Source organism: Mastomys coucha, unplaced genomic scaffold, assembly GCF_008632895.1.
Source record: "Mastomys coucha isolate ucsf_1 unplaced genomic scaffold, UCSF_Mcou_1 pScaffold16, whole genome shotgun sequence".
Classification (NCBI taxonomy): Eukaryota; Metazoa; Chordata; class Mammalia; order Rodentia; family Muridae; genus Mastomys; species Mastomys coucha.
This window is the reverse complement of record NW_022196898.1, coordinates 14,740,274-14,754,341: the sequence shown is the minus strand read 5'-3', so window position 1 is coordinate 14,754,341 and position 14,068 is coordinate 14,740,274. Positions and strand designations below refer to the sequence as shown.

The 14,068-nt window shown below is 41.7% G+C and overlaps 1 protein-coding gene across 1 annotated transcript in view; it reads right to left on the bottom strand.

The window, feature by feature from the left end:
* Positions 1-14,068, bottom strand: part of Kcnab1 (potassium voltage-gated channel subfamily A member regulatory beta subunit 1) — a 442,167-nt gene that overhangs the window by 427,484 nt on the left and 615 nt on the right. The window lies entirely within an intron of this gene.

Below are 14,068 nucleotides of genomic sequence, written 5' to 3'. Positions count from 1 at the left end.
CTTGTGGATTGTTTATACTGATTAACAGCTACTTAGCCTTAGAGGAAATTAAATAGCTTAACAGCCTTTTTTTTTTTTTTTTACTGTTTATTTCATACTTAACATTCATATTCATTGTAATCAAATGAAATGTGAATATTAAGCTATGAAATACATTTGTTTTTTTTTAGTAAATAATTGTAAATGAGAGAGATTTACACTACAACAAGGTCCTTTGAACATGAACTGAAATTGTCTTAAGCAATTCTTCTCAGAGTCCTCACAATTCTGTACACACACACACACACACACACACACACACACACACACACACACGTTGATTGAAAGTAGAGATTTAGACAAGGAATGACTAGTATCCTTAAAAATATATAGTTTTACTAAATGGCATGCAAAAAATACACTGTATCCTGTTTCTGGTAACTAAAAGGCTGGTTTGACTGCCACCAAGCATCCTGCAGGTTATGCTATTAAAAAAAAAAACACACACATAATAAATGTCATTTGAGTGGACATACTAACCCAGAGGCTTCTCTTACAAGCCCATGCCGTGATGGCTCTGAAATAACAGACCGAATCCACAGGTTGCCCGGCTCTGGATCCATGCGATCTGACTTATGTTTCCCTGTGCCTGATCCTGTCTCATGAGACGCCAGCCTCTGTGTCTGGCGCCAGAGGCTGTGGCTGTTGCCATGGAAAGGAAGAAGCTGCTTCATTACCAACAAGACCTCTGACAATTCAAAGGAGGAAGAAGAGAACATGAGAGTCAGGGAGGCTTGGCAACCCTCGAGTGAGCCTTCTGGCTGCATGGAACTGAGAAACTCGGAAGGAGAGCAGTGTCCATGAATGGGCATCGAAGAATGTTTACTTCATCAGTGTCCCGTGTCCCTGTCAACCTGGTATCAGATCACCTTCTACAGTTTTCTGAATTGTCATCAGCCTTCTCAACAAAGCAGGAAACTTGAAATCCAAGAAGGGAGGTCCGAAGAGATTGACCTACTGTGTACCCAAGGAAATGTCAGGTCAAAGGTCAGGCTTTGAATGAAAGGAATACTGCTAAAACTAAAGGGTAATAGAGATACCTCCTTGTTAAAGGGAATTACAAAATTCAAGTTGCTGGCTTGAACCGCTGCCCTGTGCTAGAGACTGGCTAGCTGCTATACTTCCATTTCTTTCTTCCTAAGCACTCATTTGGACTACAAGTCCCAGCTTCCCATTCAGTTAAGTGTGGTCATGTGACTAAATTCCACCCACTGTAACTTTTCCTCACAAATACCATTTACAGGCCCAGCATCTTCCATGTGATTTTCTTTCCTTTCTCACTTCTGTCTGAACGTATGATGCCAATGCTTAAGCCATCTAAGAAAAGGTAAAACATGACAGAGCTCTCACCTCAAGTCCCATCCATGTGGACCTTCGCACTCATGACCAGGCTTGAAAATTAAAACATCTCCACATCAGGTCACTAATATGTCTGAATTTAGCAGCTAGGGGTAGCTTTATGATTAATGGATTCATTAGGTAAAACATATTTGTGTACAGCCCTATAATCAGCCCTTCCTCAATTAGGGATCCGAGCCACATCCGAGTCTGGATGGAAGCCCAGTTTAAATTTCTGGCAACTAAAGAAGTCTTTGGCAACTTTCCCTTTGCATTTAGATTATAATGTGTGTGCCTGCACGCAAAACCGTTAACTTCTTTTAATACAGAGTGGAGATTCTTCTCAAAGCTTGCAAGCTTGATGCTTGATGGCATTTAATATATCTGGAAGGCTGTTACTGAAGGAATATAGCTTCAGCTATTATTTAAAATGGACCTTGAGCAAGTGTTTCTCAGCCCCCTCTGATGACTCCTTCCCATGAAACAAAAGCACAGAAGGCAACAGGAAGAGTTTCTGGCAAGGCAACAGTGTCTGGCTTGTCACTTAGTGAGTGACAAGCACTGGGAAAGCTGGGCGATTGTTTCCATCCACCCTTCTTGGAATTTGGATGGGATAGACCTGGCCAAGCATTACCACAAATGCAATTAATGAAATCATGTTCAATTCATGTAACAGAAGATGCCACTTCAGTACCTCTGTAGAGATCCTTTGATAGAAAAAAAAATGTCATGTAGGACAAAAAGCCTGAAGAAGACATAATGAAGTTTGAGGCACGCTCCATTGATCCAGTTTTTTTGATTGTCTATGTGAGTGATCTCTTCCTCATCTGGCCCTTTGCTAAATATGTGTGGAGCAGGAAGCAAGAACCTTAAACATGAGGGAAATGCACAACCCCACATCCATTTATGTATTCAGAGATACCACCAGGATTTAAACATAGACCTTTCTATTCTAAATCCAAAAGGATCTAGCCACAGCTTGTCGAGAGCGGTCGTGGCAGATGAACATTTGACTTTTTGCACACAGAACAGATTTTACCCCTACCTCAACCCCAATACTTTTTGTTGCCAAAACCAACACCTGTATTTTATACCCATCACCTGCTGTTCAAGCTGTGCACATTACCCAAGTCCAGATACAACCACTCCTGCTAGAAACCCAGATCTCTCCACTTAATTCTATAATATGTCCTTCTCTTCTATAGTATTTTTGACTTAGTATAAATGTTATTTCTCTTACACACACATAGATTTTTTAGTAGTTCATCTTTGTGTCACCTTGCATAGACAATATGCTCAATCAAACTAGCACATGTTATTCACTGATCTCAGGATTGATACTTGAGATTATCTTCTTGTATAACTTTCATAATCTCAGGTTTTCACAAATGCAGCCAGAATCATTCATATATATACAGAATCAGATGAATGATTCTGTGTATGTATATATATATATATATATATATATATATATATATATGATTTATTTTATTTATAGAGTACACTGTAGCTGTCTTCAGACACACCAGAAGAGGGCATTGGATCTCATTACAGATGGTTGTGAATCACCATGTGTTTGCTGGGAATTGAACTCAGGACCTCTGAAAGTGCAGCCAGTATTCTTAACCACGGAGCCATCTCTCCTGCCGCAGCAAGAATCTTCTAAGCTCGGGGATCATTTGTTGCTCTGCCAGCCGAAGTCAAGTCTATCAAAACCCATCTTGAGAAATGCTTGTGCCAAGAATCTTGTCTAGCCTTCATGAACCCTATGGAGGTGAACAAATTCTGGGAATCCAAGTAGTTCTGGTAACAGTGAGAGCAATGTTAGGATGCAGCTCTGTCAACCACTCTCCTAGATCATGAGGAATATGAGTTACAAAGGTGAAATCTCTATTAGAATGCTGTAGCTAAGTTTTCACCCACATGTTTGTGTGGTGAATATCAGACTACTCCAGTAATTTCCACTTAATAGGTTCAGACTGATCTGGCTTGGAATGCTAATACTGCTGGTATTTAAAAACCTCTTCATATTCTAACCTCAATTCACTTTTGCTCTGGAGGATGGTACTCTCCTCAATACCTGATGGCGTTTTAGTTGAGCAGAGCAGGGTGCCCAGTGCTCAGGTACTGGGTGCAGGACACATTCTTGCCAGACCGCTTTGGAGTGACTAACTCTTACTCTTCTTCGTAAGACTTAGCCATATAGACCGTGCATAATGTGGGTTATATCTCAGTTCCAAGCAAAGAATGAAAATAAAAACAAAAGGCATTCTTCTTTCCTTTGCATTTTAATTTGCTTGCCTTCCCACACTTGTTTACAATGGTCGTCATCTTCTTCTCAACAGAATGATACCTTAAATTTATCCTTTGAAAATTTCGTATTGCATAAACAATGTACCTTGATCGTGTTCACCTTTATCCACTTCCCTCTAACATCCTCTGGGACACTGCCAATGTCATGGCCTCATTTTCAAAGATATTTAGTTAGTTTAGAGTTTAAGCTCTGAGTCTAATTAGTGCTGCCTGTATGCACATAAGGTGCGGGGTTACACAATGGGGCATGGGCAATTCACTAATGTCCAAAGCTCCAAATAAAAGTGACTCTCCCTCCCCCAGCAGTTAGCTCTTCAGTTTGGTTCTGAGAATTCTGTTGTCCCTCCTTGATGGCTTGATCTTTGCAGGTCTTGTGTTGTGGGTTCACATGTGTAGCAACCATATCATAGCCATAGGACAGTGCAGTATTCCTCCCAGTTCTCTAGCTCTTGCATTCTTTCTGTCCCCTCTTGTGGGATGCTCCTTGAGCCTTGGTGGTGGTGATAAAAGGGAGGGTTGATGTTGAGGTCCCATCTACAGCTGAGCACTAACAATCCCTTATTCTCAGCACTTTGAAGGGTCATTACTGTCTGTATTAACCACTATCCACTGCAATATGAAGCTTCTATGACAAAGGTTGGGAGTGGCACAAATATATGCCTATGATGCTGTTATTTTTTTGTCAACTTGATACAATCTAGAGTCATTTGAAGAAGAAACCTCAACTGAGAAAAGCCTCAATTAGATTGGTCCATGGAAGCATTTCTTGATTAATGATTGATATAGGAGTACCCAGGACATTATGGGTAGTGCCACAACTGAGCTGATAGTTCTGGGAGGTAAAAGAAAGGTAGGTGAACATGATCCTGAGGAATAAGCTAGTAAACACAATTCCCCCATGGCCTCTGATTCAGTTCTTGTCTAAAGCTCCTGCCTCCTACCTTGGCCAGTTCTTGCCAACGGACTGCAGCCTATAAGCTGAATAAATCTTTCCTCTCCAACTTACTTTTGTTCAGTGTTTTATCACAGCAACAGAAAAAAAACAAGAACATATAAACAGAAACATTTAGAAGGCATCTTAATAATATAACCTTTTAGAAAAACATCATCAGTAGATTTTCCCCTAGGGCTTATGGTTTATTAACCATGGGTTTTGACCATGCTTCCCTCCCATTCAGCAGGTCTAAAATCTAATCAAGAAAGCAATTGGTTGCCCCTTTTCATGGGTACTGTTCTATTGCTATGATAAAACTCCAAGGCAACCTATAAACATGTATTTGATTTGAGGCTTACACTTTCAAGGAGCTGTCATCAAGTCCATTGTGGTGGAGCAAGAATATGGTGGCAGGAACAGCTAAGAACTTATATCTTGATTCAAAAGTAGCAGGCAAAGAGAAACAGGCTCAGAATGGCATGGGTCTTTTGAAACATTACCCCAGTGATACACCTCCTCTAATGCCACACCTTTTAATCCTTCCCAAATAGTTCCACCAAATGGGGACCAGGTAGTCAAATATATGAACCTCTGGAACCATCCTCATTCAAACTATTACACCCTAAAAAGCATCTTGCCACTTTTGGGCCAGTGACCTACATCATGAGAATAGATCATTGTCATAATACGTAGGATCCAATGCTGCATAAGGCCACTGACTTTTTCCTCTAACAAAAACAAAACAAAACAAAAAGCCCAGGAAGCGAAGAGTTTCCTAGTCAGTTCAAGATTAATTTCTTTGTTCTGCAACCAAAGTGTGTGCTGTATTCAGCACCAGTGTTCTATCATCTAATTATGGTGGGTAGCCAAAAGCCATCTGAGTAGCCTGTACTGTTTGGGTGCTTCCAAGACTTACTGACCAATAACTCATATCAGGGTAACTGGTCCCTGGCATTAAGATTTTCCTTTAATAATGTCTCTGGGACAGTTCACTAATATGAGGCATCACTGTTCAGACTTATTTTAAATAATTATATCTTTAATTAGCTTACAAACTAGTAGGGCTTTATATGACTTCCTCATAAATTCTGTTTTGGTTAGCCCACCCTGTATCCATCTTATTCTTTCCCCTAGCCCTCTGCCCCATCCACGTATTCCAACTCAAACTTTTAGCTTCCTGTATGTCCATCCCGTTATTTCATAGCACATGTGTTCTGTTATCCCCTTATTATATTTTTACTAGGGTTGCAAGATCATAGGTTCCCATGTAGCTTGTTCATACATATTTTATATTAGTTAACTCTTCCTCAGTCTTCTCTTCCATCTTTATTACTCTACTACATGCTTGAACCCTTCTGCCCCCAACATTTTCCCTCTCTACTATCTATCAATCTATCTACCTTTCATCTGTCTGTTTGTCTATCTATCTATCTATCTATCTATCTATCTATCTATCTATCTATCTATCTATCTATCAATCAATCAATTATCTATTTAGAGGGTGTATCATGGTGCATGTGTAATTGGCAGAGAAAAACATGTCATAGCCAGTCCTTTTTTCCTCCATGTGGGTCCTAGGGATTTAATTCGGGTCACCAGTCTTGATCTTTTACCCACTGAGCCATCTCTCCAGTCCTTAAAAATCACTGAGTTGTTAATTTCAAGAAATTGTTACGTATGTTAAGTATGCTAATTTCTATTTCTTTGACCACAAAACAAGCAAGAAGTTGTATGCCTTTTCTGAATTATTCTTTATCTTGTTGCTCTAAGACAGCATTTCCCCTTGAGCTGACCAGTGAGCTCTCAGCAGTTGCCTTCGTTCCCCTTTGTCTCTGTCCTGCACTAATACTGGGGTTACATGCATGCAGACTTTTGCATGAACCCTAGTATCAAATTCAAGTCCTCACACTTACAGAGCAAGCATCTCTAGTCAGTGAGTGATGTCTGTGCCCCATACTTCTTTTTTTGAAACAATCTCCCACTGGATTTGAAACTTACAGTTTGGCTAGGCTGGGCTGTCCAGCAAGGTCCAGTTCTCCTTGACCTGGATAGGGCTGTATGCACCTATCCAGAGGTGAGGATGTGCTTCTGGATCTGTGTTTTTATGTGTGTTGATATTCTGTCTGGACTCCACCCCCACAGTTACCTGGCCCTATAAAAGGGGCTGCTTGCCCCCTCCTCTCTCTTACTCCTGCTTCTCTCCCTTGCCTCTTGCCCCCTTGCTCCCCCTTGTTCCCCTTGTTCCCCTTGTTCCCCTTGCTCCCCCTTGCTCCCCCTTGCTCCCCATTCCCTTCCCCCCTCTCTCCACATGGTCATGGCCAGCCCCCACTCCTCTACCTTCTCTTTCTCTTTGCCTTTCTCTGCCTCTGCTCTCTTCTTAACTCTCCTTCCCATGTCCTGAATAAACTCTATTCTATACTATACCATTGTGTGCATGGTCCCTCAGGGGGAAGGGATGCCCTGGCATGGGCCCGCTGAGGCACCCCCTTCCCCTACACCCTGATAGAACATATTCTTATAGCTCATTTTCTCTTTTTTATGATCACAGCAGTGGTGCCTTGGGACTCGGATCTTGAAACTCTGCAGGTTTGCATCCCACCTCAGCTACCACAAGAGATCTATGCTCACTAGCCCAAGATCCAGTAAGCCCCCATCCCTTCCCATCTCCACAGCTTCAGGGGAGACTTCTCGACCTCGGAGCTACCCTGTGATGTCCATGAGGGTGGGAGACATTCAATTTTTCACTGACCCTCGTTTTAAAACTTTTCCCCATGGGTGAGATTCCCCTCTTCTTAGAGACAGTTTCATTCTTGCGGCTGCTCTCTGGCTCATCAGCACCAGGGCTCTAAGCATTAGACTTTCCTTCCCCCTCCCTCATTTGCAGCCCCCTGGAGACTATTTCAACCTGCCTGCCTGAGACCCTACTGGCCGCCCTTCCCACTCTCTGCCAATGTAGAGAGCTTTTGATACTGCTTATAGAAATTTGGCAAGTACTTGTCATTGGGCTCAAGAATATAGGCTCAGATAAGACTATTCACATTTGGGCTAATGCAAGGATCAAGGTGAACACAGCCAAGGAATCTGTGACTTCCCTTTTGTCTTGGTAATCCTGATAAGCCCACAGACCCAGTGACTTGGGGACTTTGTTTTTGTTTGATTACTACCTGGTATGATCTCTTTTTTCATTGCCTTATTTAATCACTTTGTCTTTGATCTAAGAACTGACCCTATTCTCTGCTAGGTAGAAAAGCTGGCTGGAAAAATTAAAGCTACTTCAGCCTCAGCACTGGCTGGAGTCAAGTTATGTTCGTCTAATTGTCCTTTTCTTTTCACTTGCTGCCCTTCCCCTCTGCTTCTTAGCTTCGCTCCAGTTGGTTCTTAGCCTAAAAAGTGGGGTCCCTGCCCCTTAACTACTGCCAGAGGCCCCATCTGTTAGATTTGACACATGGGCCCAATCCAACCACTCAGTTCCTCATTTCCTGCTACCAGACTGTCAAAGCTCACAGACACACACCTGTATGTTGATGGATAAGGAGTTTCTCCAGTCAGCAGGAGGGGCCCTGATTTCCCAGACAGGGCCTGGCCAGCTTTTTTCTGGGGACTAAGGGATTGGCATTTCACAGCCTTGGTCCTTATGACTAGTCTCCCAGCTGACATACAAGTTAGGACATCAACCCTTGGGCGATCTCCCTCCCCTCCCTCTCTGGGCTCTTGCAGCCAAAACCCCTAGGCCTAGGGTAGGGCCCTTTCTAGTAAGTCTGGGACTTACTGTGTAGCCCCTAGGGGGCCTTAGTGACAACTTAGGCCTCTAGCCTGGCTGGAATTTTTCGTTATTGAATTATTCCTGGGACGCTGGTACGAATAATCCAATAACCCCCCAATGAGTGCTGCGATGTCTTCAAATGCATATCTTAAGGGATCTTCACACATACTGCTAGCAGTGTGGTAAATGGAAAAAGTCCCCTATGCCCAAGCATTTACCAGTCCACAGTCCTACACTCCTGGCCCATTCTCACTGCCTTCATGCTCAGTTTGTGTCATAGACCTGAACTGGAAAACTCACTTTCTGTCACCACAATCTTATGCCACTGTTGCCAGCTGATTATTCTGATCCTAGTCATATGTCTCTTTGCTAATACAACAAAGGTAGGTACTTTTCTCTACCTACACAACCTGTCGAAGTTAAGATTCTCATTTCTATCCTGTCTTGACTACTGCTATTAAATTCTATTCAGTTATAACCATAGCCCTCAATCCTGTCAGAAGTTTGTTAATTATTAAGTTTATAACAGACAGAATTCCCAAAAGCCTCTAACAGTTTCTCCCATGAGGTCTCAGAAGATGTGGACACAACTACTGGATACTGCCTGGATTGTGATATGATAATCACTGAAAAATGCAGTGGACAACACTGGATACTCTGAGTCAAATGACTTGGCTAAATAAAGGTACGTCATTTCTCATGTCGCATGTATCCATTCCACAGAGAAAAAGCCCTGCATCTTCTGCTCTTGAAAGCCAGAGTGACTCTGCCAAAGTTGCCAATGAAACCACGAAGACCAGAGAGAACTGTTGGCTAGTGGACTCTATCATTTTTAAAAATAATATATAACTGGAATATAACTGGTAAATTATTACTTATTCTTTATCGGACTTCTGACTACATTGATGGCTAAGACAGCAGCTAGAAATAACTTTCACAGATGTAATCTGTTCTCTCCTTACCAAAACTCATTTTCTATTAATTAAATACTTCATATTTCCTCTTCTTGCTATGCCACTGTCCTAATATTATTTAAGTTCCTATAAATTTGCCTAACTCTAATAAAACATTCCACTATATGATCCAACTTTTTAATGTTGTTCCTTCTGCTCCACAAAAGGCTCATCTTAAAGACTGCTCATGTTGCTAACTCATGTTGTTATCTCTTTTATAAACTCATAAGCTATAGGATACCTACTCAAATCCACCTCTCATGGACCAAATAGGCTCCGTCCTGATAAGTACATCTGGCTAACTTATTCCAGAGGATGGGATTTCTCTAAGTTTCAAGGGTAAATCTTAAGAAAAAAATGTTCTTTTTTCCAAACATACTTAATCTTATTCTCTACCTATAATAATGTGTTCCAACATCTTGTCAAGTCCAGGCGCTTACTACACCCAGGACAGCTCCAGAGAAGCCACCTTCAGATGCTCCATCTCCTCTCAGACACAGACACAGATGGTTCTTACTGGCCTGTTCTTCTGACCTGTCCTCAGATGGCTCCACAGACCCTGGACAGCAAGGAAACAGCCAACTCTCCTAAGACTGGACAAACATCCCCCATGTGTTCCCTAGAGACATATTACCCCCAGTGTCAGCATGAAGCAGCCAGATATCACGATGACTTTATTCCTGCTTTACCATCACCTCTTTCTAATTTTTTTCTTTTTTAACTAAACCAAAATGGGGGAATGTTGATATTCTGTCTGGACTCCACCCCCACAGTTACCTGGTCTTATAAAAGGGGCTGCTTGCCCTCTCCTCTCTCTCTTACTCCTGCTTCTCTCCCTTGCCTCCTTGCTCCCCCTTGCTCCCCTTGCTCCCCTTGCTCCCCTTGCTCCCCCTTGCTCCCCTTGCTCCCCATTCCCTTCCCCTCTCTCCACATGGTCATGGTTGGCCTCTACTTCTCTACTTTCTCCTTTTCTCTGCCTTATTCCTCATAACTCCCCTCTCCATGCCCTGAATAAACTATTCTATACTATACTGGTGTGTGTGGTCTCTCAGGGGGAAGGGATGCCTTAGCATGGGCCCACTAAGGCACCCCCTTCCCCTACACTCTACCAGAACATACTCTTATAGCTCTTTCTCTTTTTTTATGATTACAACAATGTGGGTACTTGGGATCCTAACTCAGGTTCTAATACTTGTGTGTCAAGCACTGTACCAGTTATCTCTTAGCTCTCTTGCTTATATTTATCTATTTTTAAAACATTAGGCAAAGTCCAAAGATTACTTCTGTGTTCAGAAATTTATTTTAAAATAATAAATGAAATTTAAAAAGTCATGTCCACAATTACATCGTGTTCTAGTTGGCTTCTCTGTTGCTATGGTAAAACATTTGACCTAAATCGACTTGCTGAGAAAAGGATTTATTTGGTTTATACTTTCACATCCTAAACTATCAATGATGGGAAGCCAGACCAGGAGCTGAAAGCAGGTACCTTGGAGACAGGAACTAAAGCAGAACTATGGACAAATGTTGCTTACTGCCTTCTTCCTTATGGTTTGTTTAGTCAGCTTTCTTATACATCCCAGGAACACCTGCCCAGGGGTGGCACTGCCCAAGGTGGCACCTCTCACAGTGAACTGGGGCTGGCCACATCACTCATGAATGAAGAAATGCCCCACTGTCTTGCCCACAGGCCAGTTTGTTGGAGATGATTCTTCAGCTGAGGTTCCCTCTTCCCAGATGACCCAAACATTTGTCAATCTGACAAGATCCAAGTAAACGAGCAATCAAACAAGCAAAACAAGTAGCACACAAGGAAACAAAGAGGAAAAGCCAAGTTTTGCCTCTAACTCCACAGCTCTGGTCCCTACTCTACTCTCCTTTGGCAGGCAAGTCACGAGCTGCCACAGATGATAAATATATCCAATATCACCATCATCAGGCAGCTCTGAAATGCGCAATCAGTCAATATGAAGCAAATTTAATTAGGTTGTTTTATTGTGTCATCCCATGTACACACAGCCCAGAAAAGGGAACAGGGCTACTTTTACATCTGCATTCCCTGTCCTTCTTCCTATATTTGTTGATTAAATAAATATAGCAGGAATCTTCAGCCTTGCCTCCACTTCTAATGCTTTCCCCTAATCAGTTCTGTTGAAATTCAGGTTGTTGTGGGATACAGGTATGAAACAATCCTGCATGAGCTAGGATGAACTCACTATACAATATTTAATTCCATTATTCCAGGAAGGGAATTAGAGTCAGAGGACACTAAGTCCTTACTGATGTCCATCAAATTCTTCTCAACTATGATATCTTTATATTCTCCTCAACACATTGTATGTTCTGCTGTATAAACAATATTTCACAGAGGCATAATGTTTCAGGCATTTTATTTAAAGGTTAGGCACATTTATCAACTACATATAAGTCTAAAGTAGAAATATCAGGAGAGCCAAACTATTTGAGGAAAACACATTGAAAATCCTTCAGAACTTTTCCTAACTTCCTGACAGCTAATCTGACCACCAGGGTAGCTCAGGGATTTGCATTCCAATGTGAGCATTAAAATGTGAAATACTGCCTAATCGATCATGGTTTAGGAGACTCATCAGAACTGGGGTCTTCCCATACTGGCAGTTACAAAAGCAGGGAGCTGCTTTGGTCTTCTGAGCTACACAAAGTCCGTCTGAGATTTTTCAGGAAGTTTATCTAAGTTAGGATTGAACTAAGTGCCAAGTGCCAACTGCATGCTCTAGTGCCCCCCCTCCAACCCAGTAACAATCATATTGCAAAATAAAGAATAGACAGGCATCTTCTGTTCTGATGGTGTTCAGTAGATAAAACCTTTACGATTTCAATACACTCACTACACAGGTGTCTGTCAATCAATGGTTAAATGGTATTGCCCTGAAGATTAGAATAATCTCAAACCACGTCTTGTCTTATCCAGTCTTTTCTGACAACAGGGCCAGTTATTATTTAAGTGGAACAGGAAAGAGCAGGTTTTTTTTCCTCTCCAAATTTCTCACTAAACCTCATTAGCTTAACCGATATTTCACTCTGACTTGGTAAATGTTGCTTCAGTGTCAGATGACAGCAGGGAATTTGTGGTTTTGTATTATACTTCTTATGGAAAGTAGCAGGTTTAGCTTAAGTCAGGGAATATGTTAGAGAAAGAAACCACTATCAAGGATTTCTCTTGTCACTTAACTTCCCCCAGAGGCCCTGCAATAATAGCTTTATACACATGAAAGATACACAATGATTTGGGGTATTAGTTATGTAAGGAAATGAATTTCTAGCAAGCACAAGCTCCCTTCAGCTTTCCTAAAATGAGGCTGTCCCTTCCTCAAACTCCGTGACACTGACCTAACCCCCTCCTCCCGCACAGTTGCAGACTGTTCTATTCAAGAGCTCAGACAGGTCACCCTGGCTGTGAACACTACATCTAATTCCTAGGTATTTCTAGAAGATTTATTTCATCCTGCATTTTAAGTGCTGATCTTTCAATAGTGGCTTACATCTGGAAACATCTATTTTATTACTGCCATGGAAAAGGGGAAACGTAAATATGTCAAGGCATTTTGAATTGTGTCGTCCAAGTTTCTAGAGTATATGCACTATTTAACTCAATTGCTTTAGAGGTTTCCTTCTTGGGGGAAAGGGCTCAGTGAATAAAAACGTTTACTCTGAAAGTGTTCGGACCTGAGATCAAACCCCAGCACCCATGTAAAATGTCAGTCAGGCTGTGTGTGCTGTAACCACAGCATTTAGAGGCAAAGACAGGCAGCTCCCTGGTCAGCCAGCTTAGTCAAATTGACAAGCTTCTGATACAATGAGAGATTCTGTCAGTGTAGGAAGGAAAAGAGTGATGGAGAAGGAAAGCTGATGTCTTGCTCTGGCCTCCCTGCATACTTGCACACTCATGTGCGTGGAGTCTACAACCAAACACACTCACATACCACACACATTCACACAACATACACAAAGTTAATCACATACACACATATCACATATAGAGAATACTTATCTCAGACATGTAAAACATATCATCCATGCAAAGTCACACACACACACACACACACACACACACACACACAGACATCACACCACAAACACACACAGAGAAATTGCCAAGAGCATACTGGATATTTTGACATAGTAAGCTGTAGTCTTAACAAAAGACATATTTTGGCCATTCCATTAAATTTTTTCTTCTATTGAAATTTTATTATCATTTAATAAAAACTACTGGGCTCATTTCACCATAGCTTTTCTTGCAAAATTATTTCTGTTTCCTACAAGATTTCGTAATACACCTAGGAAATAAGTACACTTGGGTTTCAGGACTCCAGACTTTGTACTCAGTGCAGGTTGTCTTGCTGAAGTGGGTTTAATGAAACTATTCTTCCTGGATATGTAAAGCCCAGGCTGAGGAAAGAACAGAAAGAGAATCTTCGGGAAATTCCTTTATATTTATATCTTTTTAAAAAGTACCCCTTTCTCCCTGCGCTACCTGTCTCAACTATTGAGGTATATGATTGTTAATAGAACCTGCTCCTTAGCATCCCTCTTGAACCAGCTGACTGATCCTTTATCCAGCAAGTTAGCACTATTCAACCACCCACTTTCAAAACTGCTCAAAAGCCCTCTCCGCATGCCCTACTTCCCAAAGTAAAGGAAACACAGGGAGACTGCAATAATATTTCGTTCTTTGGGAAAGAAACT